The following is a 26114-nucleotide window of genomic DNA, read 5'->3' on the forward strand; positions in this document are numbered from 1 at the left end:
ACGGGTAAAGTGTAGTTGGGCTCACCACCTGTGTCACCTAAGTGAACGAGGGCAGACCGACCCCCTGGAGGCTTCTGAATGCTGTTGTCTTTACCGGTGTTTAGTTGTCTGTTTATCTACCATAACCAATGAAAGAAAAATTCTTGGTTTTACTGTGTTTTATGTAAGTGAGTTTGAATTCCGGCATGTGGATATTTGCTGAAAGGTTATTGCCGTTGTGTGTCTTTTCTTTTAGTCCGGTTTCAGCTACTTATAACGTAAGGCTTATGGTTATTTTTTTTTTTTAATTTTGGAAAATTAATTGTGGGTCTTCAGCCTTGGAACCTTATTCTTAAAATTACATTTCAATCTTAACATAGCGGCTTGTAACCTTATTCTTAAAATTACCCTTTGAGCAAAACGTTGCGGCCTTCTGCCTTTGAAAGGTTATGCTAATTTATTTTAAAATCATCAAAATTTTATTGTGGGCCTTTGGCCGTTCGTATTGCATCTTGTTTATATTTGTCTATCCACTTTTGCCTTGAGGCTTTCAGCCTAGCTGTAATTAAAATATATTTTAATTATTTTATTTATTATTTTAACTGCATTTTATCTTGTTGATTTTTAAAATTTCTTGTTTGGGGGCCTTCAGCCGTGAAACAATTACATTTTGGAAACTCGTAGTTGTAAAAGTTCGGCTGTGTGCCGCTTTGGTTGTAAATGTGTTATTAAATTGCAATAAACTACAATTTTAAGGTGAAACTGACCCCAACCTTATTTGGCTCTTTCCACAATCATAATCACCTGTTCTGCCCAGCGGGTTTAGCGAGCGTTTCAGTGCATTACTTACTGAACCCCTCGTACACACATACTTCCAAGTTTATAACTATGTACAGATATAGATTTTTACGATTGCGTCCAAAATCAGTGAAAAATTATATTGAAATGGGACATTCGGTGTCAGTTTCGAGGCCATGAAGATGGTAAGCTTTTTCGTAACCAGGGGACAAGGGGTCACTGGACACACGTACCTACCCCCCCTCCCCATTGCCCCCCCTCTCTCTCTCTCTCTCTCTCTCTCTCTCTCTCTCTCTCTCTCTCTCTGTCTCATAAAATGCAGACCTGAAGTGCATGAGAACAGCTAGCGGCGACCATTGCCAACGAGACGTCTCGGTTCCCGCTCCCTGGCTCTTCATACACGACGTCGTGCTGAGCCGCCGGCTGACCGCGTGACGCGCCTGCGAGAGCTCGCACCCGATGCCGCATTCCTGCCCCGCGACTTCCGCGTCAGACACGCCGGCCGTTGCATTCCAATTTACGTGCGGCTGCCGCGCACTAAGTCGCCGAGCGGCGCTCCTCTATCAGCACGTGGAGAACAGAGTAAGCTGGCAAAGGTTAACGTCTATACTTACTGCGCCCTCCGCCTGCTATGGATGTGGTTTCGCGTCGCAGCTGGAATTCCCTCGCTCGCCTTCGCCGCCACCGCATTCCACTTTCGCAACTGCCCTTGGCCGCTGCAGCTGGGCTCGCACTCGGGAAATACGTACTTTGCACTGGGCAGTCAGTGTCTGTCTCTTTCGAAGACACAACACTGTCTTTCACGCCCAGCCTGTCTGAATAACGCTACCCGATCGACAAAAGACTTATTTTTCTGCAGTACTTACCTTCAACAGCGTGACATTTTTACGCCACTTGCTTGTCAAACCACTGACTCCCTGCCTTTTTGCCTCATACTCGTCGTCGTTTCCTGAAGTGCAGTGTTTCACTTTATCTAGCATTTCTATTGGTCGGAAAGGTGGGGTAAATAAGTCTCTCGCAATGTGGATTTCGACCTTCAAACAATGCTTCCCAATATACAATGAACTTACAAAGTGATCCATATAAGATTGACAATGCTAACAATTAATAAAAGGCTCAAGTTATCGAAATGGGACTCAGTCCAGAGCTTGTACGCAAAGATAAAGAGTATGCTTATGTATTGCTGATACACTTAAGTTTCTCATTCGCTGAGGTATCAAGTGAAAATTTCGTTTTCTGAACTGAATTTGGTATTTTTTATTTGTATTCGATAATTCGTCAAAATATAATCGTTGTCCTCCCCTCATGAACCACGGACCTTGCCGCTGGTGGGGAGGTTTGCGTGCCTCAGCGATACAGATAGCTGTACCCAACCACAACGGAAGGGTATCTGTTGAGAGGCCAGAGAAACGTCTGGTTCCTGAAGAGGGGCAGCAGCCGTTTTAGGAGTTGCAGGGGCAACAATCTGGATGATTGACTGATATGGCCTTGTAACACTAATCAAAACGGCCTTGCTGCGCTGGTACTGCGAACGGGTCAAAGCAAGGGGAAACTACAGAGGTAATTTTTCCCGACGGCATGCAGCTTTACTGTATGGTTAAATGATGATGGCGTCCACTTGGGTAAAATATTCCGGAGGTAAAATAGTCCCCCATTCGAATCTCCGGGAGGGAACTACTCAGGAGGACGTCGTTATCAGAAGAAAACTGGCGTTCTACGGATCGGAGCGTGGAATGTCAGATTCCTTAACCGGGTAGATAGGATAGAAAATTTGAAAAGGGAAATGCATAGATTAAAGTTAGATATAGTTGGAATTAGTGAAGTTTGGTAGCAGGAGGAGCAATACTTCTGGTCAGGTGAATACAGGGTTATAAATACAAAATCAAATAGGGGAATGCAGAAGTAGGTTTAGTAATGAACATAAAAAACAGGAGCGCGGGTAAGATATTACGAACAGTATAGTGAACGCATTATTGTAGTCAAGATAGACACGAAGCCCACGCCTACCACAGCAGTACAAGTTTATATGCCAACTAGCTCCGCAGACAATGAAGAGTTTAAAGAAATGTATGATGACATAAAAGAAATTATTCAGATAATGAAGGGAGACGAAAATTTAATAGTCATGGGGGACTGGAAGTCGATAGTAGGAAAAGGAAAAGAAGGAAAAATTGTAGGTGAATATGGAATGGGGGTAAGGAATGAAAGAGGAAGCCACGTGGTACAATTTTGCACTAGGCATAACGCAGTCATAGCTAAAACTTGGTTTAAAAATCGTGAAAGAAGGTTGTATACGCGGAAGAGGCCTGGGGACACTGGAAGGTTTCAAATAGATTATATAATGGCAAGACAGAGATTTAGGAACCAGGTTTTAAATTCTAAGAAATTTCCAGGGACAGATGTGGATCCTGACCATTGGCCATGATCTGTAGATTAAAACTGGAGAAACTGCAAAAAGGTGGGAATTTAAGGAGATGGGATCTGGATAAATTGAAAGAAACAGAGAACAGAGTTTCAGAGAGAGCATTAGGGACCGACTGACAATAATGGGGGAAAAATACAATAGAAGAAGAATGGGTAGCTTTGAGAGATGGAATAGTAAAGGCAGCAGAGGATCAAGTAGGTAAAAGGACGAGGGCTATTACAAATCCTTGGGTAACAGAAGAGATATTGAACTTAATTGATAAAAGGAGAAAATATAAATATGCAGTAAATGAAGTAGGCAAAATGAATACAGACGTCTCAAAAATGAGATCGACAGGAAGAGCAAAATGGCTAAGCAGAGATGACTAGAGGACAAATGAAAGGATGTAGGGGCATATATCCCTACGGATAAGATAGATACTGCCTATAAAAAAATTAAAGAGACCTCTGAAGAAAAGAGAAGCACTTGTATGAATATCAATAGCTCAGATGGAAAACTAGTCCTAAGCAAAGAAGGGAAAGCAGAAAGGTGGAATGAGTTGAAATGGCTCTAAGCACTATGGGACTTAGCATCGGAGGTCATCAGTCTCCTAGACTTAGAACTACTTAAACCTAACTAGCCTAAGGACATCACACACATCCATGCCCGGGACAGGTTTCGTACCTGCGACCGTAGCAGCAGCGCAATTCGGGACTGAAGTGCCTATAACCGCTCGGCCACAAGGGCCGGCATAGAAGGAGTATGTAGAAGGTCTATACAAGGGCGATGTACTTCAGGGCGATATAATGGAAATGGAAGAGGACGTAGATGAAGATGAAATGGGAGATATGATATTGCGTGAAAAATTTGACAGAGCACTGAGAGACCTAAGTCGAAACAAAGACCCGGGAGTAGACAACATTCCATTAGAACTACTGATAGCGTTGGGAGAGCCAGTCCTGACAAAACTCTACCATCAGGTGAGCAAGATGTATCAGACAGGCGAAATACCCTCTGGATTCAAGAAGAATAATTCGAATCCCAAAGAAAGCATTTGCTGAAATGTGTGAAAATTACCGTACCATCAGTTTAATAAGCCACGGCTGCAAAATACTAACACGAATTCCTTACAGACGAATGGAAAAACTGGTAGGGGGCAACCTCGGGGTGGATCAGTTCGGATTCCGTATAAATGTTGGAACACGTGAGGCAATACTGACCCTGCAACTTCTCTTGGAAGACAGATTAAGGAAAGGCAAACGTACGTTTCTAACATTTGTAGACTTAGAGAAGGCTTTTGACAATATTCAGTGGAATACTCTCTTCCAAATTCTGAAGGGGCAGGGGTCAAATACAGGGCGCGAAGGGCTATTTGCAATTTTTACAGAAACCAGATGGTTCAAATGGCTCTGAGCACTACGCGACTTAACTTCTGAGGTCATCAGTCGCCTAGAACTTATAACTAATTAAACCTAACTAACCTAAGGACATCACACACATCCATGCCCGAGGCAGGACTCGAACCTGCGACCGTAGCGGTCGCTCGGTTCCAGACTGTAGCGCCTAGAACCGCACGGCCACTCCGGCCGGCACAGAAACCAGATGGCAGATATAAGAGTCGAGGGACATGAAAGGGAAGCAGTAGTTGGGAAGGGAGTGAGACAGGGTTGTAGCCTATCCCCGATGTAATTCAATCTGTATATTGAGCAAGCAGTAAAGGAAAGAAAAGAAAAATTTGGAGTAGGAATTAAAATCCACGGAGAAGAAATCAAAACTTTGACGTTCGCCGATGACATTGCAATTCTGTCAGAGACAGCAAAGGACCTGGAAGAGCAGATGAACAGAATGGACATTGCCTTTAAAGGAGGATATAAGATGAACATCAACAAAAGCAAAACGAAGATTATGGAATGCAGTCGAATTACATCAGATGATGCTGAGGGAATTAGAGTAGGAAATGAGACACTTAAAGTAGTAAAGGAGTTTTGCTATATGGGGAGCAAAATAACTGATTATGGTCGAAGTAGAGAGGATATAAAATGTAGACTGGCAATGGCAAGGAAAGCGTTTCTGAAGAAGAGAAATTTGTTAACATCGAGTACAGATTTAAGCGTCAGAAAGTCTTTTCTGGAAGTATTTGTATGGAGAGCAGCTATGAATGGAAGTGAAACATGGACGATAACCAGTTTGGACAAGAAGGAAATAGAAGCTTTCGAAATGTGGTGCAACAGAAGAATGCTGAAGATTAGATGGGTAGATAACGTAACTAATGAGGAGGTACTGAATAGAATTGGGGAGAAGAGGAATTTGTGGCACTACTTGACTAGAAGAAGGGATGGGTTGGTAGGACATTTTCTGAGGCATCAAAGGATCACCAATTTAGTACTGGAGGGCAGCGTGGAGGGTTAAACTCGTAGAGGGAGACTAAGAGATGAATACACTAAGCAGATTCAGAACGATGTAAGTTGCAGTAGTTACTTGGAGAAGAAGAAGCTTGCGCAGGATAGAGTAGCATAGAGGGGTGCATGAAACTAGTCTCTGAACCGAAGACCACAACAATAACGTGAATATTGTCGTATAATAGCTGTACGTTTGCAGAAATACTAGTCGCAGGAACACCCATAAACTGAGCGAAATTGGAGGCTGAGTTCTTCTAGTATGCAAATGGCTAAAAATACCGAGTTATTTATTGTGCCCACAAAGATAAGGTTTGCATGATAGTATACAGAGATCATACAATAAGTTAATATATAATGTAACACTTTTATTTCGCTAAAAACTTGCTAAGCCACAGAGTAACACTTACACCATGCAGCACGATATCGCTAACTGAGCATCATCTCTGTGTATCGTTTACATGATACTATGTTTTAGTGCATAATTATAACGTGGCAGTCGGCAGTGACCGTAAACAAACGGGAGTTTGGCCGCCCGATGTATGAGAAGAGATGTGAGGGAAGGAGAGCCTCTCACAGGGCTGGCATTCTAAACATGTGAAGTTACACACTGTCTTATGGATGGTAGGTACCTTCTTGTGTTGCGTGAGAAGTATTCAAATCTCATGACTGACCAGAATTAGTCTCTTCACTCATTTCAAAGTAATAAAGGAAACGAAGATCAACGAACAATTCAAAACAAATACCATACAAAGTATTTGGTAGCGACTACAGTGTAATTATTTCTTAAGTTGGAAGTTTCATAAACGTGGATCTGCCTCTAGGGGTACTTCCCACACCCGTAGTTCAAAACACCTCCATCTAAAACCACCAGGTTAAAGTATGTATAGTAACTAGTGGACACTATTAAATGAGAAACATAACGACAATAATATAGCCTACACGAGATACGTCGTATATGATCATTGTTACCATTAGACAAACATCTGTATGACGAGACATTCGAGGAACGTCTCTGCCTATCGACGTCAGAGAAGGCTTGCAGCGAGTGCTATCTGTGGCCAAGAGGGAGATCAAAGCACCGTCATCTTGTGTGGACTGTCGACAAGTCTGCCTGGGGACGTGAAACTGTCTACTGGAGTGGGTCGACGTGCAGGCAGAATGTGTACTGCAGTCACGGAAGTGCGACCGTTGAACAACGAGGGCACCAGCGATTACAGGCAACGAGTGGAGGCTGGCTGTCTTTCTCGCTGCCATGGATGGAGTACGGGGCCCTGGTGGATGCTATGCCTGTCTCGTTCAGGTAAGGATGGATGCGGAAGTGACGGGATTACAGTAGTGTCGTTCTGTGTTTGCAAGATAAGTAGTCGCCGCACCATGGTCGCCGGAGCTAAAGTGCTCGGTTTGCCACGCTCCACCATGCGGTCTGTCCTATTTAGCTATTAGCTATTTAGTTTGTTTTCCTGTTTACTGCTGTGGGATGGTACAATAGTGTGACAGGCAGAAGAAGTATGGAAATGTGTGGTAAGTTCCAATGGGACCGAACTGCTGAGCTCATCGGTTCCTAGGCATACACACTACTTAATCTAACTTAAACTAACTTACGTTAAGGACAAGACACACACCATGTCCGAGGGAGGACTCGAACCTCCGACGGGGGGAGCCGCAGAAGAAGTGTGGTTCAGTGTTTCAACGACTATTTTAGTGAAGTTGTTTTGCAGATATTGTAGTTGACCAGTGTGTGAGCGATGTCGTTTTAAGTTGTCATTGTGATATGGCAGCGTCCTCTTTAGTTGGGTCTCTTCTGTCACGTTGTGTCGTGAATTGGGCCGTTCAATGTTGCCTCCTAGCATAAGCTCGCCTTTTTTATGTTAAGCTGTATATTTTAGTGCATTTGTCTCAATATACGTGAAGGCTTGTTTTGAACGCCAAGATTCTTCCTCATTTGTTCAAAATGGCTCTGAGTACTATGGGACTTAACTGCTGAGGTCATCAGTCCCCTAGAACTTACAACTACTTAAACCTAACTAACCTAAGGACATCACACACACCCATGCCCGAGGCAGGATTCGAACCTGCGACCGCAGCGGTCGCGCGGTTCCAGACTGTAGCGCCTAGGACCGCTCGGCCACTCCGCTTCCTCATTTGTCCCATGTCTAAAATTTGTATTAAGTTTGGCTTTTCTTATTGAGTACATATGTTGTAGCTGTGTGTCTTTTAAGTGCTGTGACGAAATATGGTGTTTGTTTCAAAGTTTAACTATGAGGGAAGAAACTATTTGATTATTTTTAAATGCTCACTGCACTAGTAGCGCCAAGACTGTTTAACAAATGGTGGAATATTTGTGAAAACCATTGATGTAAGATTGCCACCAATTGACTGTGGTAACGTTTAGTGCACTAGTTGCGCTAAGGCTATATGAATGGTTAAACATATGTGAAGCCAATTGATATACGTTTATTATGTACGTTTTTAGAACTGTATGTCGAAGACTGCTTTTAAAAGAGGTCGAGACCTAATTTGTAAATGACTTTAGTTATTCGCAATGAGAGAGACATGTTTTCCTTATTGGCAATTATGATGAAATGCAAATGGTTAAAGTGTATTATGATCGACAGTTGTGACATTGCTCTTATCAGCCGACTGTGTGTTTATCAATGAGTTATGACTTACATTATGTCCAGTGGAACCACCAGTACACTCCACTCCCCTCACCCAGACTCTCTACGAGACAATGAATACAATAAAATATTTAGTGATTTTACTCACTCAAGTCGCTGTAAATACGAAATAATTGAGCAAAATTAATTGGACTTTTAGCGCCGAACGTCACTCCTGAGCTGTGTCGGCTCCGTTTTCTTTTACAAATTGCACGGCTCGTCCGCACGAGCTCGCAGCCGCAGTATAAAGTGCGCTGTTTATTTAGAGGCGTGTTGGTCGTGTCGCGACCGGGGAAGCGAGGCGTTGACGCGGGGAGGGGCGAGCTGCGAACGATGGTGATTCGGCAGCGATTTCCTCCCCTCTCGGCGTTAACGGAGTCTCTAGCTCGAATTTGTGGCGAGACATACTGATTTTGAGCGTTGGGAACTTTGTGGGCGTACAGCAGTTTTCTTCGTGTAGATCTCTGTCAAGTCTTCTGGAAACAGAATGAGATTTTCACTCTGCAACGAAGTGTGCGCTGATATGAAACTTCCTAGCAGATTAAAACTGTGTGCCGGACAGAGACTCGAACTCGGGACCTTTGCCTTTCGCGGGCAAGTGTTATACCATCTGAGCAACCCAAGCACGACTCACGCCCCGTCCTCACAGCTTTACTTCTGCCAGTACAACGTCGCCTACCTTCCAAACTTAACAGAAGCTCTCCTACGAACCTTGCAGAACTAGCACTTCTGAAAGAAAGAATATTGCGGAAACATGGCTTAGCCACAGCCTGGGGGATGTTTCCAGAATGAGACTTTCACTCTGCAGCGGAGTGTGCGCTGATATGAAACTTCCTAGCAGATTAAAACTGTTTGCCGGACCGAGACTCGAACTCGGGACCTTTGCCTTTCGCGGGTAAGTGCTCTACCATCTGAGCTACCCAAGCACGACTCACACCCCCTCCTCACAGCTTCACTTCTGCCAGTACCTCGTCTCCTGCGAGGAGAGCTTCTGTAAAGTTTGGAAGGTAGGAGACGAGGTACTGGCAGAAGTAAAGCTGTGAGGAGGGGGGCGTGAGTCGTGCTTGGGTAGCTCAGATGGTAGAGCAGCCCGCGAAAGGCAAAGCCCCGAGATCGAGTCTTGGCCCGGCACACAGTTTTAATCTGCTAGGAAGCATCTGGAAATAATTTTCCGTGTGATAAACTATGGGTAGTTGCGCATGGTAGCTGATTTGTGACCACGGAATTACGTCCTCCTGTTGGTTGTTTGCTAAGTGTAAATTTTGGCTCCATGAAACCCACCTATTCTCCGAAAGGGTACATCTAATTTTTACAAGTGAGCGTGAATGTTCCAACCGCGTAAGGGTCTCACCGCCCTGCCTGCCTCGTTCCCGGTGCTTTTGTTAATCGGAGAGGAACCGAGTTGAGGTGCAAAATTCTGTCTGTTTAGGTTTCTTAGTTCGTGCTCGGCACTACTTCTGCAATTATTTTTCTATTCTGCCATTATTTTTGTGATACAGCGCTGAGCGCTGTAACTGCGGCAGCGTTGACCGTGTAGTGGTGACCCAAATTTAGACACGCCTTTAGTCTGTTACAGCGTCACGGACAGTGTGGGATGCCACCTTATGGGACTCTTGGAACGTAGTGCCTTCGCAGTTGTGCTTCTACGGGCCATACCGGCCTGCACCATCTTCTCCGAGCAGGTCGCCGCTCACATAGTTATCTAATTGCAATCTGTTAACTGTTTCATGTAACTACGGTTTTCGTCATTCTTGAGGCTTAAGCGGTCAGCGGAGGTCGCCACTCGCTAACTTTCGTAATTGTAATCTAATAGCCCTTTTAGGTAACTGCTGTTTTTCTCATTCTAAGGGCCTAATCGGTCCTAAGTTTGATACCCTTTGTTTTAACAGTGCAATACGTTTTTAAACGTGGGCTAGTTTTGTAATTACTATGGGAAGCTACTCCTGTTGTAAACTGCTGATTCTTTTGATTTCGTAGTTTATTTGATGTGGCAGCCTTCTCCCTTTCCCCCATCTTTTCTTATCGGGGGCTGTAACGGCGCTGGCTTTACGTACCTCGTGCTTGATTTGGCCACAGTCGACTGTATTTCGTAGACGCGGTGCGTTGATGGAAACAGATTGTTTTTAGTTTTTCCATATGTCACGTCATCGCTTTATTGGGTTCTGTTTATTGTGTTTGGTGTAACCAGTTAATCTTTAAGAGGAAAAGCATATAATCTGCATTGCATGGTTTAAACATAGTACTTAAGGGCTTTATCTCTGCTGAACATTTCGGCCGCGTGAAATTAGAAGGAAGGTCACCGTTGGCCGTAAGTTTGATGGTTTACTGACAGAAAAATCGATTTTCAATCACATAGTGATCATCTTCAGTGCTGTAGTGTACAAATTAAACTCATAGGCACTGGTGTCAAGTTATTATAAGTAACCAAAGCTATGAAACGATCACAATAACTTTGGCCGCGTGTTGCTAATTGTCACCGATCTTGTACGACACTGAACGTTTTCTTTTTGTAGAAGAAAGAAATAGCGGAAAATAAAAGGTCACAGTGCCAAATGTGATATTTGTTTCTTGACTCGTTGAGTTCCAATGTTAGCTATGGCGCCGTGATTTTTTTCTCGCTGAGAATAGAGGCAGCACCTACTCCTGACATTTCATATTTGTTGTTTTTTTTATTGTAAAACTCAGGCTATCGCGCCTTAGCTTCATGGTTGTTTAAATGTTGACTCGGCCCAATGGGACAAATTTGTAACGTTATTGTCAAAAGTAATGGAAAATTGCACTTAACTTATTTGCGTCCCTTATTGTTTTCCCAAGCTGCGCCCTTTGTTGAAATATTTATAATCTGTGGTTTAAATGATCGTAACATTTGATCGTGATCTGACAATAAAGATTTCCAGTTTATGAACTCCTATATAAAAAGTTATAATTTTATAAAAGGCCCGGTTTCACTTTAAAACTGTTATTGGTATACAAACTGTTGTTCCCTTTTTAATTGCTGTTTAAAGTGAATGTTGTTGAACTCAGAAATTGTTTCTCTTAGTATATATAAGCAGAGTGGTTTTTAATGGTAGTAAAGTTTGTCAAATGGTGAACGATGTGTACTTAAAACCCTGGTTCAGTCCTTTCATGTGTCTGATTTTGGTTCAGCCGCACACTGAAAAGTGGCAGTTCACTAACTGCTAATAGTTAACATTAAAAATAATTTAACCTCTGGCTGGCCCTTTATCGTAGATATTTTAACAGTTATGAGGTAAGTTATCTGAAGATAATCTCCCACAGCTCGAAATGCACGGGAAGGAGACAACTTAAAACTAGGAATATTAGTGAGCTGTGACTCATGTGGAAAAAAAAAAACAACGCAAACAGTCCACCGTCATAAATAAAATAATACATATTTCTGCGTGATTAAGAACTTGAAGAAGACAATAGAACATAGAGGTATCATTGGCATAAAAGATGGCACTGGCAATATAATTGTTCATTTAAACAAGCATGAATTCGGTGAGAAAGTCAATGAATTCATGGTTCTTACAAGTTTCAAATTTTTTCCAAAGACGCAACAAAATTTTAATGGTGAAATCGAAACTGTAACATAGTCTAGTACAATTAGATTAACTGAAAAGAGGTAAAGTTAGTGAGCAATATGAGTGCAGTACGTCCCAGAAAATATGGTTTTACAATAACAAAGAAGCAAGGTATTTGTCCAATCGAAGTCTCAATATCCGTCTCATTCTACGACATGGTAATTAAAATTTGATGTTTCAGTTAAAAGTAGGACAAAATTAAAAACCAAAACAGCATTTAAATTTAATGAACATGCTGTACAAAATTAAGAGATTTTGCATCCCATTTTCTAATATTCCGATGGACTCAGAACTCCTAAATCTCTCATTTCTCTACATTCCACACAACACCTGACGGGTTTCACTCGGCTGTTTTGTTTAGTGCGATAGTCAATACTTTCTAAGTTGCTTAATATTCTGTTGTTTTACTACATGTACAGCTTCTTTACAGTTACCTGCAATTCTTGGTACTTGTAAAATCCTACAGTTATCGTGTTAGTTTCTAATATGTATGTAACTGCTTTGCTACCATTCGTTGTATCACAATTTGAACCTATAACGTAGCGTTTACTAAGTGCAGTTTTAATTTTTAAATCTGTTTCAAGACTGAGACTTACTTAAGATGAGTAATTTATTTCATGTCTTCCCCCCTACCCCTCTCCCTTTCACCCCTCAATTCTTCTTCCGTTTCCATTTTCTACTTCTTTCAGAACACCTAGTGGGATTTCAACTGGGGGGTTTAATAAATCTTGTTCACACTCCGAAACCAAAGTCGTCGGGGTCGTAACATGCCGCGCACGCCTGCGTGACTATGCGTCGGCAGCATAATGATGGAGGTTTGCTGTGGCGCTTTCTGACCGCCCTGAGGCGACTGTAACGGATCGGAAGACAACAGCCAACATCGAGGACACACCTCCCCCCTTTTTCACATACAGAGAGAGAGAGAGAGAGAGAGAGAGAAAACGAACGAACTTCTTTTGGGCTACCGCTTGCCCTCTGAACGTGTTCCAACAACGGTAGTCCGTATAGGATGTAATGTATGAAGTCATCAGCCATAATATCTGAATGGCGTTACGAAACTCTATACTTACGTTCACTCTTCACTAGATGGTCATGAAAAAAACAATGGCTTAGGGAAGTAGTTTAATTCTCAACAATGGGAATAAACTGTCAGCTGAGGCCTACAACTGAGAAACATTTAACAGATTACCGCTTTAATTTACTACGTCCGCCATTAAATATTCATTTACAATTATATTACACAGAACACTATGTCATGACAGAAGATTGTATAATAAAAGTGTGCTGGCAAAATCTGCAACATATTTTATTCCGCATATGCTATGACGTGAAACCGAATATCGAATATTCTACAGAGCAAAATATTCAGCAGCAGGCATTTCTGTATTAAGTCACTCTCTTCTCGCACTTTTATGTTCCAAAATGAAATCTCTGTTGACGACAATATCGTTCCCGCAACTGACGTCATATGGACTGTTCATTTCACATTCACGCCCTCACAAGATAATCCGCACTAATTTTCCATATTCTCTGTACACTTTGCTGTCGCTAAAGGTGCATGGAAGCTATTGTTGTTTCTTTCAAATGCTCATAAATTCTTGTCATACTAACTACAATTGTTTACATGAATCTAGAGGGAAAAAACAGCGGTAACTGGAATAGTCTCACGTCAAATGTGAATCGCAGAAAATGTGACGCAGCACATATGAGACACGGATACAAAGCTCATCGTAATGTTCAGAAACGAACGAGAATTTCTTAATTTCGCTTGTTATATTTGTCGTATCCGCGCGAGTTTTTCTTTTCTGTGTTGTTGATGATGATGATGATTGGTTTGTGGGGCGCTTACCTGCGCGGTCATCAGCGCCTGTACGAAGTCCCAATTTTTACTCTCTCCAATTTTTTATGCAGCGCAGTCTAGTCACTATTACAAATGATGATGATGATGAAATGATGAGGACAGCACAAACACCCAGTCCGGGGGCAGAGAAAATCCCCAACCCTGCCGGAAATCGAACCCGGGACTCGGTAATCGCCGGCCGGTGTGGTCGAGCGGTTCTAGGCGCTTCAGTATGGAACCGCGCGACCGCTACGGTCGCAGGTTCGAATCCTGTCTCGGGCATGAATGTGTGTGATGTCCATAGGTTAGTTAGGTTTAAGTAGTTCTAAGTTCTAGGGGTCTGATGACCTCAGACTTTAAGTCCCACAGTGCTCAGGGCAACTCCGTAATCCAGAAGCAGCACCGCTAGCCACTAGACCACGAGCTGCGGACTTTTTCCATGTTGACAAACATATCTGAAACCTATATTTAGTCTGTTGTCAGCTGTCAAAAACATTATATTTTTGTAATATCGGAGATTATTTATTTTATATGAAAACAGATTAAAGAATTAGAGTTAAATTTTGCTGTAAGAACGGACAAAAGAGCATCAAAGTGTTAAAAATGCTAGAAATTCCCTTAGGGTGTCTGCTATCAGTAAAGCAAGGTTTACTAGTTACTTTAGCTTTTCGAAGAATGCCGTAAAGTTTTTCAAGATGACGAGCGCCCTGGACGCTCTGGCACATCATTAACCGATAAAATCGTGAAAAAAGTGAAGGAAATGATTATGAACGATTAGCAGTTCAAAATCAGAGAAGTCACTGATAATGATGGCATATCAACTGGCTTATGCCAAGAATTTTTTACGGATGTTTTGGGTATGAAATGTGTGACAGCAAATTTTGTTAAAAAAAAAGTTGAATTTTCACCAAAACCAGCGGCGAATGCATGTTGCTGTGGAGTCTCCAGATGAAGTCAACGATGCAGAGCTGCGAAACGTGCCGTAACAAGTACTGGTTTTACGGATATGACGTAGAAACTAAGGCTCATTTGTTCAAGGGGTAGTATTCTAGATAGTCAAGACCGAGAACAGCTCGACAAGTGCGGCCAAATGAGAAGATTAAGCTCACTGTATTCGTAGATTTTAACTACATAGTGCACCATGAATTCTTGTCCAAGATCAGACGACCTATAAGTGGTGTTGCCTACAACTTCAACACTGTCTGCGTGACGTAGTCTGAAAAAATGCGCGAATTTGTGGCGAGGCCGTTAATGTCCTTTGCACCACGATAATGCATCTGCTCACACTTTGATATTTATTCGTGCTTTTTTTTTACTCAAAAATGCTGTCAAGACGCCTCAGCCTTCATATTTGCCAGACATGGTCCAAGAAATAAATAAAACACTAAAGGGTAGTCGTTTTATATGCGTATGTAAAATTAAAAAACACTTCGCTGAGAGATCTAAAAACTATCCAAAGGGCAAGTTTCAAAAGTCTTTCGGTGATTGTAAAAGAGCTGGCATAAGTGTGTAATATCTAATGGCGATTATTTTCAAGGGGATGAAATTGGTGCAGATGAATAAATAAAATTCTTTCCGTGAAACAAACATTTTCGTTACTTTTTTAACGCACCTCATACACAGCTCCAAGTGGAGAATTCATGACTCAACTTAAAAAATATATACTTAAATGAATAAAATTTGTCAGTTCGATATAGTGTAAGTACCGTACCAAAGAAATGTAGCATACACTGCCGTGTTTAATGCTATTAGTAATTGTTTCTTTTGGCACCATAGGAAGTTAATACTAGATGTTAAAAGTATGAGCACAACTGTACTCTGTCGTTATAACTCTTATACCTCTCACAGCTAGCAGCCTATCCTGCTTTGCAGAGTGTGCTAGCCTCTAATTTACAGGTTCTGTAGTGAAGCGTGGACTTCTAACAGCTCTTCGCCTACTTTTGGTTTCACCGTCCTGCACACACGTCCCATAGATATTCTTGAGAGCAGCAAAGCGAACAACGGACCTACTTCGCTGTTCCCAAAACGCCATTTGTCAAAGTCGCTTACACCAGTGGATTTCTCTATTTGGAACCAGTATCGTCGCTACAATGAACCCGATTCGTCTCTGTTCTCCATATATACTTTCCTTACCGCGTCACGTGCTCGCAACGCAACCATGTGGAATTAAATCTCGCGGCGATAATGTTCTGGCTCATCAGTGTATCTTACGGCATTCTCAAATCACCACGTCCCATATGTCCGCTGTTTTATAGCTGCAAGCGGGCCGCAGGGTTGCGGCTGCGTACGTGGTAGTTTTGCGTTGTTTCAGATGACGGTAACATACTAGAAGGTGAAACTGTTGCTGAAAAAAGAGGAACTGACGAAGATGGACTGAAATTAATATTGCCGAATTCGTCTGTCAATTTTCTAATTTGTCGTATTACACGTAGCAATAAAGCTGACATCTTCACCAACAGCAAAGCCTCTACTGATACGCGTGAATTTGCGTAAAAAGCAGCCATCCTGTGTAATTTGTGCACAGTTGTCGGTGACTGCCCCCATAGCTGTGCTTGATACATGACATGTCCCATAATGAGGCGTGGATTCTTTCCTCACTATACAGTTAATCATTAGTAGCAGTAACACCGTTAATTATATAGTTATTTCTATCCAGGAAATAAAATACGAACAATGCTGCTAACGAATTTTCCCCACAAATTTGGACTCAGGATGTAGCTGAATTGACGGAAATGCGGTGGTCGTCGTGAACTACGTAATTACAATGAAATTCAAAAACGTTTCTTTTCGTAAAATCAAATGAAATTTCTACCATGTTTCAGCAGGTGGCTGAAACTACCCACGAAAACGTCGGTTTACTTCCTGGAATTTTCTATTTGTACTTAAGTACCAATAATCTTCGTATGACCTACAAATGAAAAACTTCGTTAGTAATTCGTAACTCAAAACAGTTTTTCCGCGTATCATTAGCGAACACATCACGACTTGCTACTTCGTATGAACCAAGAATATTTGGGGACCAGTTACGCTCTCTACAGCAGTGCAGTTTCGTAACATTCTCGCGATTACTCGCCTCTTATCACCGGCAATTACGCAAATAAGTTTGTTCGCATGGTATCTTGTCTCGGGGACGTGAGACTCTGCTAAGAACGGGCCCGGAGGACGTCCGGAATTTACGGTGACAGTTATCGCTTCATTAACTCTGTAATCAAGTGAACAAAGTTTTAAATGGTGTAATCAGTGGCTTTTACATTACGAATTTGCAATACTCGTATGTGTATGATAGAATTCCATGAGGTGCTAATTGTTTGGGCAAAATCGTGTTTTTCATGTTACTAGAAGCAGCTCGTAGGTTTGGAGCATCCACAAAACGATTGGCTAAGAGGCTCCGCGAAACGGAAACAAATAGGTGGGTAAAAGTTGCGAAAGTGTTAAAAGAGTAACACAGAGAGCACGAAATGTCATGCAACATATCACTAATACACAGTGTAGAACCATCATCTTATCAGTACTAGCTAAAAATCTATATTTTATGACAATACGATTGTGCTGCTAAGTTGGTTGACATTCGATTTTAGTAAACTGACTACGCCATGTTTCTTTCTACTTTAGTAGTTGCTCTAACGAATTTAAAGCACTACGCATGTTTGTACAGTGACAAACCCGCTTGCCCTCGCTTACTATGGTTGTGTGTAACTCTTATTATCAACATCACATGTTTTCTTTTTCATCACACTGATGCGTGTATTACTATCGAAAGCAGGAAGCTTCCTGGCAGATTAAAGCTCCGTCCCGGACTGGTACTCGAAGCTGGGATCTTTGCCTTCCGCGGGCAAACGGCGTTTTTTATAACGCTGTAGCTTGATAATGCTCAAGGGAGCGAAATTAGCTAACTGATATACACTTGAAAATGACTTTCCAAACCCCTTACTGCACAGCGGTCTATACAGGAGCCATACCGAAAAGTCTCTGTACAATACGGCATGTATTTTTACTTTAGTGAAACAAATACATGTACTGGATCTCAAGGTTACCAGACGATATTTTCATAACCAATTTTGAAAATGAAAACATTTTATTTTAAAATATAATAAAAAATTGATATGGAAAGTTTCTGGCGCGCCATGTAGCGTGAAATATCTAGAAGTTCAGCGTTTCTTTACTACGCGTCTTAACTACTGCTTTACACATGCTGGCCAATGGCACACGATTTACATCAGTACTCCTTTGCTTATGCAGTATGGACTATTTTAAAACAGTTTCTCTTGTTATTCATACGCAAATAAACTCCACAATTGACACACTGGACAAAGGATCTAACCACACTTGAATTGTGGAAATGTTCAGATAGATAAGTGTCCATCCTTCGTTCATTTGTGCGTGAATAAAGACAGAAACTGTTTCAAAATGTTCCATGCTGCATCATTAAAGAAGTATTGATGTAGATCGTGTACCGCTGGACAGGATGAGTTATTTTATGTTTTACGATACTCGTAAAGAAACACTGAACAGCTAGATATTGCACTTTACATGCAAGGTGTGCAGAAATGTGCCGAACGATCTATTTCTTATATTTTGGAAAATAAAACTTTTTTCATAATTTCATGTCAATATGGTCTAGTAACCTCAACAGACAACAAATATATTTTTTCACTAAAAGAAAGAAATTCATGCACAGAGGGATTATTGTATTTTATTAAGAGATTATGGATTAGAAAATACGGCCTGTCAGTACTGAAATCCAATCACAGATACTTCCATCGCGCTCTTGAGTTACTGTCTGCCATTCATGTTATTAATTGGTGTTTAAGTCTGGGGGATGCCGACAACGTGTCGGCAATGTGCAATGTGAAACAAGTTGGAACGTACTTCATAGGCAACAGATGACTCTCCAAGCGGCACACAAATGCGAATATTCTCGGCATCATGTGGCTATATGTTGTCTTGTTGAAATGTAGTGGCGCTAGTGAAATGAAGGAAAGTTTTGCAAGTCGATTCCTCAATTGGACTAAGGTAGCAGCTGTGCCTTGCATATGTCAAAGTTGGGAGCAGCTCTCGTTGATGGTAACACGTGCTCTCGTTCCGCGAGGTTGTCAGGTCGTCATATGTAATGCCGAAATCAAATGTGAACAGAGTGTCAGTTTGGTAAGGGAGGGAAGAATAAAGAGCAGAAGATGTAGTTCAAAGTAAGCACGATGAAATGAGTTGCATCAAACGAGTCTTCAAATTGAAGACCACAACAACAACAACTACAGCCTTGCACCGTCAATGCATACGACTATGGGGGGGGGGGGGGGGAGGGGGGGGGGAATGAATACATATATGGCAGCGCGGGTTGTCGAGATGTCATATTGTTGTAGAAGTTTCGTGTATCTTGAGTTCAAATAGCGTACGCATAGACATTTGGTGACTACTACGAAGTTCATACTGGAGGTGGCGGTGATTGAGATGGTTAAAAGTCGTTTATGTTCTGAATAGCGGCAGATGCATCTGGAAAGTCGTAGAGGAGAGAGGCGTAACTTCCACCAACATATTCCTCGTCTTGCATTCCAACAAGACACCACTCCATTCATGCTCCCAGGCGTATTCGTGTTTTATTCATTGAATAGTGCATAACATTCTTCCTTGTTGGCTAAACATGCTGCGTAGTCTATATTTTTTAAATTCTGTATATAATTCATAATTCTCTATATTCAGTGACAATTTAGTAGACTTTTGAGATAAGACACAGAATGGCAGAAGCGGCAGATGTCTCAAAGATTCACAGCAAATGATGCACGTGTGAGCGCAATGCTTATTTCGTAAATAGCTCAGTCTTTTCATAGTTACAGAGAGACAGTGCAATGATAAACAATACAATAAATATTGAAACAGAATAAGAACGGAATGTGGACGCCGTTTGACGGAACATAGAAAGCAACAGTGTGTGGAGGAAAAGGAGCCTTTGGCGTGTGTCGTGGCTGTGGGTGGCTATACGAGCCAATCGGACTTCTTTTTCTATCAGAATGTATCATTATAACTTTAATACTGGTATACCAAATGACGAGAACAGTGACGCAAAAAACGAAAAAATCAAAAAAGTGGTCATCGCGGCTGACTGCGACGCGTGTTGGCCAGAGGGGTGCATGTTCGATTTCCGGCTGAGTCAGAGACTTTATCCGCTCGGGGACTGGGTGTTGTGTTCGTTGTCCTCAGCATCATTTCATCATCATCGACGCGCAAGTCGCCGAAATGGCGTCAAATAAAAAGACTTGCACTTGGCGGCCGAACAACAGCAGATGGGGACTACCGGCCAATAGTGTTATATGTTCATTTAATTTCATTTGTAATAGTTCTGAGTAAATTAGCTTGGGAGATTGCACACTCAATGTATACATGTTGTCTAAACTTTATTAATGTCTGAATTTGTTACTCTGATGTCAGTGGGTTATAAGACAATGCAAATGTTATTGCTACTGTGATCAGAATGTGCTTCAACAACGTACAGGGATCTCGGGGTCCCGAGTTCGATTCTCGGCCGGGTTGGGGACTTTCTCTGCCCGGGGACTGGGTGTTTGTGTTGTCCTCATCATTTCATCTTCATACTCATTATTCGTGACAGTGGCCAGATTGCACTGTGACAAAAAATTGGACTGTGAAAAAATTGGGACTTTGTATGGGTACTGATGGCTGTCAGCTGAGCGCCCCACAAACCAAACACCATCATCAGTAACATACGTAATTTTAATATGAATTTTGATTCAGTCACCCTAGAGTCACTGTTCCAAACACGTTTCCGTCGTTAAAAATAAGTATTTTCGTCAGTATCGCGTCGGATGCTTAGAGATTTGTCGGGCTGCACAGCAGGTGCGCTTCTGGGCTCGTTCTTGCTGCGGGTGTGTATGCTGCAAAAGTGCGACTACCCAAATCATTAACTAATTCATTTACGACCAGTGTACGGAACATAGCGCTGACTTTGCTATGTGGGAGCTTCAAAGTGTGAGTTAAGTTCTCCTCATTCAGAATGTTTGTTTGAATTCACTGTTGCTTTACAAGGCATGGTCATATTAAAGGTGTCCCACAGCTTTCCTCCGACTTTTGGAATGACTTATTCAGAAATTTATACAACTCGAATCAGTCATTTCATTCAAATTGCTGAGTGTAACAATTTATGGCAACGTAACATGGAATGGTCACATAGGCTCAGTCGTATGTAAAAGAGGCGGAAGATCTCGTTTATTACCAGGACACTGGTTCAAAATTGGCTCTGAGCACTATGGGACTTAACTTCTGAGGTCATCAGTCGCCTAGAACTTAGAACTACTTAAACCTAACTAACCTAAGGACATCACACACATCCATGCCCGAGGCAGGATTCGAACCTGCGACCGTAGCGGTCCTGCGGTTCCAGACTGTAGCGCCTAGAACCGCACGGTCACACCGGCCGGCCCAGGACACTGGAAAACTGCAACGAATCTACAAAGGTCCCATCCTAGAATATACATTAATTGTGTGGGATCCATACCAAATAGCATTAACCGATGATACTGGGCACATAAGCCGCGCGGGGTAGCCGGGCGGTGTAGGGCGCCTTGTCACGGTCCGCGAGGCTTTGCCCGTCGGATGTTCGAGTCCTCCCACGGGCATGGGTGTGCGCGTTTTCCTCAGCGTAAGTCAGTTTAAGTTAGATTAAGTAGTGCATAAGCTTAAGGACTGATGACCTCAGCAATTTGATCTCATAAAGAAAAAAAAAATTGGGCAGGTACAAATAAGGGCACAAAGAACGGACGCAAATTTGTTTCCCACACGGTAGAGCTTCACGGATCTGAGCTTCACCTGATCTGAGTGTTGCTTGAAGACAGACGCTAACTATACTGCAAAGGCTTACAAGGTTTCAAGAACCAGTATTAAGTGAATAATAAGAAATATACTTCATTCCTCTAAGTGTGGCTCACTTACGGACCATAAGGGCAAGATTAAACTCATTGCAGCGTGCGCAGTGGTATTTAATCAATCATTCTTCACGTGTTCCAAAAGCGAATGGACCGAGAAGAAAACGCAATACGTGGTACAGTGCTAAGCACCCTCTGCAATGCACTTCACAATGCTTTGCAGAGTATGAATGTATGCAAAATTTCAACCTATTGTTTGTGGACAATGAACAACGATGCAACTTGAAGTGTTTCGCATAGATAAATCGCTGCCGGAGGTGAAAGAAGTGACTAGTGACGGGTAAAATCCCACGATCGTTTGCGTATCGAACCCAGAGCTTCCGGTTTTGTAGCTGGCGGTTACTCACTGAGCCGCCGAAGTACATTGTCGCGACCTAGCCGATTAAAATTGTTAGCCAAAATGTTTTTCAATAAATGGGCCACAAGGGCTCTGAACGTAATCTCTGATATGAGTCAGTTGGCAGCCAAGAGTTCAGACAGATATCTAACATCTGTACGAACTCGTTTCTTGTCGTAAAGTAAATTCCACCGATGACGTCAGACATGTCTAAATTTTATTCGTCGGGTATAAAACTGCCTATAATAACCCAACATCAACAGTATAGTGCTTTGATCGATAACATACAATTTTATTTGTGATACCTTTGAAGTTTTAGTGCTTCTGCTTACATGTACACACAACAAACACAATACATGCACATGAAAATAAATCGATGCCGAAGTAAAATACCGATGAAAGAACAATTTGTGCAAATGAGTGACAAAAATTTCTCAATTGGCGAAATTGGAAACTAATATTGTGATGGTACATAGTCACTCTATGTGTTAATTCAGTTTAATTAATTTTCTTCATAATAAGGGATCCTGTAACGGTAATCATAAAAATATAATATCGTTTGTTCACTAACTGAAAAATACGTAGACACGTTCCTCCTTTGCGTTGGTTATTCACTTTCTAGCTGCATATTTCAAGGACTGCCTGTTCATAGCGTTTTCTGAGAAGAGCACACAATGCCTCTGAGCTGGCCACAAATAAACTGGGATATAAACCGAACGCTGTTCTCGCTGGCTTTATCCGCACACGGTGCTGCTAGCTGGCACGAAAAAATGGGAGCTCTTCGTGATCGTAAATGCAGGTCATTTACGTCTGGAAAGTCCCCAACTGAAGTAGGGCAGTGATGTTTTCCTTTAAGACATGGCGAATCTCTAGGCACATATTATCAGGAGGCACCAATAACGGGGAACGCAGACTCAAAGAACAGATACGCTGTAACACTGAGCCTTAGAAGCCTTCGAATGTGGAATCCTTTTAAGCTGTGCACGACCTGCCAGAAAGAGATTCCATTTCATATAACGCGAATTCTGACAGAAGAAAAACAAATCTTGGGGAAATTCCACAGCTTAAGGTCATGATGAAACGGGTATTTGCTTTCGCAGATATTACATTGCTGTGCACTAGCAAAGAAAGAGATAAGCCACAGTTAAAAGAAGATGCCGACAGACAGATTAAAAAAAAAAACTGAACCTCAATTTTTTTAATTATTCTTACTTTTATAAAGAATTTTAATGCAACTGACATGGATGACATGAAAGAAATCTTAATCTAATTCGCAGCCTACATTATGACAAATTTCTTTAATAGCTCATGGTCCGCCGGCCGGAGTGGCCGTGCGGTTCAAGGCGCTTCAGTTTGGAACTGCGTGACCGCTACGGTCGCAGGTTCGAATCCTGCCTCGGGCATGGATGTGTGTGATGTCCTTAGGTTAGTTAGGTTTAAGTAGTTCTAAGTTCTATGGGACTGATCACCACAGATGTTAACTCCCATAATGCTCAGAGCCATTTTTGAGCTCATGGTCAGGCCCTTCCTATTACAGTCAGATTTCTGAGCAATGAACGTGTTCCAAATCATCATCGACAGTAAGCAGCAGGCGGATACAGACTATAAACACTGTATGACCATCATACAGGAGACACGAACAGAAGGGGGAAAGGGAGGAAGGGAGGGAGAGAGAGAGAGAGCGAGAGAGAGAGAGAAACGGAATGAGGAGCTTCTTGTTGTGGTCGATAAAGACAGAGCTGACGGTGGAAAGTGGGGAGGAGAGGAGAGGAGAGGAGAGAGGAGAGGAGAGAGGAGAGGAGACTGGGAGAGGAGAGGAGACTGGGAGAGGAGAGGAGAGGAGACTGGGAGAGGGAGAGGGAGAGGGAGAGGGAGAGGGAGAGGGAGTGGAGTGCAGGAAAGAGAGAAGAGAGAGGAGGAGGAGGAGGAGGAGAAGAAGAAGGCGGGAGTGCGAGTGGAGTATTGAAGAGGAGGAGAGTGGGAGAGGGAAAACAGAAGAATGAGTGAGGGACGTGTTAGGGACTGAGTGGTGGAGGAGAAGGAAGATGGGAACGAGAAGGGGGAAGTGTGGGGAGTGAAAATCTTAGTATGTGGGACTGCATGAATTTTTCGACAATCAAGCGAGAGATTTGTCAATATTACAGATGAAAGCGAAAACCACATAGAGAACATACAGATGGAAAAAAAATGACGAAGAATGACGTGAACGACTAGTGTTAATTGATGGCAACAGGTGGGCCAAATCATATTTCGCTTCTGTTACAGAAATAAGAATAATAGCTGTCAAAATAATGAATACACAGGAACAACAGAAAATATGAAAAGTGCGCAGCAGTGAGGGAAGTAAAGATGAACATATGATGGAACCTAGTGACCGTCTGTGGAATATGAGAATTCTTGACATGGCAGTTTTGTGTGAGAAACAGATATACACTAATTAATGTGGTTATAGTTGACACAGCAAGGGAGGGGAGTTAAAAAAAACCTTGCAAAACAACAAAATGTGTGAACACAGTGCATAAAACACTGATAGAGAAAAAGCCAAACAAAAGAAAACAAAAATAGCATCTTGATGGCACTTTCAAAGAAAATGTATTTTTATTAAAAATCCTGAATGCTTGGTACACCGTGGCCTGTAAATATTTGTTAAAGTACATCTTCTAAACACCCTGAGCTGCACTTAAAGCGTTTATTAGCCAAACAGTGGCATCTAATACAGAGGACAACAGACAGTTGTATGTACATCGATATGTATAACATGACAATAATTGCATACATAATAGCGGACACAGAAGTCTAATTACACTGCGTATCTCTATAACAGTTACAAATTCTTTGTAATGCTCAACTTGAAGTTTATCAAGAAAGCAACCAACCATGTGGATATGTAGAATCCAGCTACAATCATATCTATATTATGGGTGTCTATAATCCATTTATAACCAAGTCTATGTTAATATCTTGGATTATGAAATCTGCTATGCATCACAGTACACAGGTTGTCGTGTATGGCATTGCTGTCAGTTCTTAGGCAGTCATTACTCTTGGTCACGTTTGACAGAACTGTCATATAATGTAAACGTGGAACTAACAAACAGGGCAAAGAGTCTGTATTACGTGTCTTTTGTTGTTTCTAAGATCATATTTTATGTTTCTATAACGTATTTATAAATGTACAATATCATGTTTGAACAAATAGTATGTAAGGGTAGAATATACGAAAAGCATAAAATTGTAAAAAAAAATACAAATAGATAAAAACTGATGTTATCGTCACGAACTACACACTGAGTCAACTGATCCTAAGCAAACTCTGCCTGTCGTATAATGGAGTTGTCAGTTTTGGCTTGGATCCAATGGTAATCCAAGAGTTTATGTCAAATTAGACAGTTTTCATGCAGAAGACGGAGAGACACCAAACCAAACTTAACCGGTTAAAACATCGTTAAAATTTTGTACATACATATTATTCCGTAAGTCTGTTTGTTCATTAAGTATGTTGTTAAGAGTGTTTCGTCACATGAGTGTGAACGTTGGACCTTCATAGCATTTTTCGAAAGTTGGTTATTGATTCTGCGGTTGCGTGTATACACAAATTCTGAGTCTGAGGTAGTGAGTGGTAGCGAGTGAATAGTTGTGAGAGCAGTCGGACGCAACTTGGCATGGAGAGAATTCGCGCGTCAGGGGAAGTCGCAGCCTGCCCTGACCGTGCTAGGGGCGCCAGAGAAGATTTTTGGTTTTATCGACGATTTTTTGGTAATTTGGCTTTTTGCTTGCGTAGTTGTCGCTTGCTTGTGCACTGGAGGGATTTTGTCAGATCTGTGTATGCATACATTCAAAGTAATATTCGTATCGATACGTGATTATTGATTAAAGACATTGTGGAATAATTAAAGTTTTTGCCAATCAAACTGTCCAGGAAAAAGAAAGATCTGAGTAAAGTTTGTCAGTGAGTGAATCGTCAGTTTTTAGAGTATAGTAAATTAAAAGTTTTTAGTGATTCCTTTCATTTTCTACACTGATTAAGGCTTGTTGACTAAACCGCTCCTGATCATTTAATTTCTATAAAAAAGAAGAAGGGGAGTAGCTGCATCAGTAGTCGTGACTGTGCTTTGCACTCTGCATGGATCGCGGTATTTCTTTTGAATTATTTTAGCTTGTTGCTAGATGCAGAATATCCATGCA

This window comes from Schistocerca piceifrons, chromosome 3, assembly GCF_021461385.2.
Source record: "Schistocerca piceifrons isolate TAMUIC-IGC-003096 chromosome 3, iqSchPice1.1, whole genome shotgun sequence".
Taxonomy (NCBI): domain Eukaryota; kingdom Metazoa; phylum Arthropoda; class Insecta; order Orthoptera; family Acrididae; genus Schistocerca; species Schistocerca piceifrons.